The following is a 3,068-nucleotide window of genomic DNA, read 5'->3' on the forward strand; positions in this document are numbered from 1 at the left end:
CACCCATCCACCCAGATGTCCACAGCACGCCATGCAAAAGAAGCAGCTCGTTAGACCGGATGCTGAATGGGATAAGTGTGGATATCCCCGGGAACTCTATTGTGCTGGCAAAGATAGATCTGCTTCTGGAGACCATGCTAAATATGGATCAACGGATGCTAAATATGGATCAACGGATGCAGAAGATGGATCAACGGATGGAGAAGATGAATCGACGGATGGAGAAGATAGAGACTGACATAGCGGGGATAGATAATTTGCTCGGTGTTCATGTCCCTGTATCCCCGACGCCAGAGCAGGAGGGTGGCATGGATGTGATGAATGAGACCTTCGACCACCTTCTATCACCAAGCGCAACCCCTCCACCAGAAGAATTTGTGTTCTATGTAAAGAAGGTTCTTGTGGTCCGTGAGAATAGTAAACAGCTCTTTTGACTCCTCCAGCAGGTGTCTCCACTCTTGAAGAGCCATCTTCACGGCCAGAAGTTCCCTGTTACCCACGTCATAGTTCCTCTCGGCGGATGTGAATTTCTTGGAAAAATATGCACAGGGATGTAACTTATCTTGAGGCATGGGTCTCTGAGAAAGAACGGCTCCAGAGCCGCAATCAGAAGCGTCGACCTCCAGGACGGAGGGAAGTTCAATGTTGGGATGACGGAGAATAGGTGCAGATATAAAAGCTTCCTTGAGTGTCTCAAAAGCGGAGATGGCCTCGGATGACAAAGCAGAAGGATCAGCTCCTTTTTTGGTGAGTGCAGTGAGGGGTGCTGCAATGGCAGAAAAACTCTGTATAAACTTACGATAGTAATTAGCGAACCCTAAAAAACGTTGTATGGCTTTGAGAGAATTGGGTCTTGGCCATTCAGTAACTGCTTGAAGTTTACCGGAGTCCATCATAAACCCCTCATCGGAAATGATGTACCCCAGAAATGGAGTAGATACCTGATGAAAGGTGCACTTCTCCAGTTTGGCGTACAAATGGTGTTCACAGAGACGGGAAAGGACGTAGGAGGTGTGGCGTATATGGTCCTGGAGATCTTTGGAAAAAATCAGGATATCATCCAAGTATACTATAACAAAAATATTGAGTACCTTACGAAAGACGTCGTTGATGAAATCCTGGAAGACAGCGGGAGCATTACATAAGCCGAAAGGCATTACAAGATACTCATAGTGTCCACTACGCATGTTGAAGGCCGTTTTCCATTCATCCCCCTTTCTGATGCGCACCAGGTTATAGGCACCACGTAGATCCAACTTGGAAAAAATCTTGGCCCCCTGTAATTTATCGAACAGTTTGGTAATGAGGGGAAGGGGGTAACGATTTTTGATAGTTATGTGGTTCAAACCCCTGTAATCGATGCAAGGCCTCAACGACCCGTCCTTTTTCTTGATGAAGAAAAACCCAGCCCCTGGGAATTGGAGAGACGAATAAAGCCTTTATTGAGATTCTCCTGGATATATTTATCCATAGCGTGAGATTCTGGTAACGACAAGGGGTAGGTCTTGGACTTGGGTAGGGATTAACCTGGAACCAGATCAATCGGACAATCGTAAGTCCTGTGTGGCGGCAAAAGGTCTGACTGTACCTTATTGAAAACGTCCCGGAATTGATGGTAAACAGAAGGTAGAATAACTTCGGGAACAGAGGTATTGGCCAGCAGTTGATGAGTCTCGCCTGACCTCGGCCTCCAGGAGATGGGAGCAGAGGAAGTCCAGTCAATGAGAGGATTGTTAAGCTGTAGCCAAGGAAGACCAAGGGTGATGGGTATCCCAGGAGCGTGAATGGCATCGAGAACTAAGATCTCCTTGTGCAGATGTGAGGACAGAAGCAAGGGGGCTGTCTCTAAGGAGATGAGGGCCGGGGTAAGAGGACGTCCATCGATACCGACGAGTGCGATGGGAACCTTCTTCCTCACGAGCGGTATGCACTTTAACCTGGCGAATTCAAGGTCCACGAAGTTTCCTCCAGCTCCTGAGTCAATGAAAGCGACGGTAGAAGTCTGGAACTTATCGCCTGAAAGGGAGACTGGAAATGTAAGTTTCTTAGGGAGTTCACCTTTATGAAGGGGACGTGGAGACATTTCACCCAGAGAGAGCCCCTCAGTACTCACTGGGTGATCCCGTTTCCCGGACGCAGTGGACACTCCCGAACCAGATGATCCATGGATCCGCAGTAGAAACACAATCCCCCGGCGTGGCAGAACTGCCGTATCGGTGTGCGGATGCGTTGTACCCCCAATTGCATTGGCTCTGGCAACTCCAGTGCAGGACGAAGAGGTGTGGTAGCACTTGGGGGAGCAGGAGTGCTGCTGGGAGTACTGGAGAACGGAACCTGAAAGTTATGGAAGCGAGTGCGCTGACGCTCTGAGCGGCGTACCTGGATATGTTGATCCACTCGGACGGCCAAATCAATGAGGACCTCCAATTGATCCGGCCTGGATTGGCGAGAGAGTTCATCCTTGATGGGATCTGCCAGGCCTTGCCAGAATACGGAGATGAGAGCCTCTTGTCCCCAGTTAGTCTCGGCTGCTAGAGTCCGGAATTCCACAGCATACTGTGTCACCATTCACCGTCCCTGAGTGATCTGGAGAAGAGAAACAGATGCCATTTCCCGACGAGCGGGGGAATCGAATACTTGTTGGAACTCTGCTTTAAATGCCGGTAATCTTGGGTAAGATCAGAACGTCGCTCCCAAACCGGGGAAGCCCAAGCTAGGGCGCTGCCAGTGAGGAGGTTATAAATGTAAGCTACCTTCTTGCGACCAGTATTGTAGAGATGGGGGGCCATTTCAAACTGTACCTCACACTGGTTTAGGAAACCCCTACATTCTTGCGGTTCACCTGCAAAAGGCTTGGGGAGAGGAATCCTTACATTGGAGATGCTAACTGCGCTTGCGGAGTGGGGGCTTACATCTGGCGAGGTTGCGGTCGGTACTCGGTCTGAGAGTACTGCGACTTGGCGTGTAAGTGCCACAATTTGATCCGCCATGGCCTGGTTTTGCTGAAGCAGATTGGAGAAAAACTGTTGAAGTTCGGTCTTGTCTGCGTCTTGTGGGCTCGACATAAT

The sequence above is a fragment of the Ascaphus truei genome, unplaced genomic scaffold (genome assembly GCF_040206685.1).
Source record: "Ascaphus truei isolate aAscTru1 unplaced genomic scaffold, aAscTru1.hap1 HAP1_SCAFFOLD_280, whole genome shotgun sequence".
Lineage (NCBI taxonomy): Eukaryota > Metazoa > Chordata > Amphibia > Anura > Ascaphidae > Ascaphus > Ascaphus truei.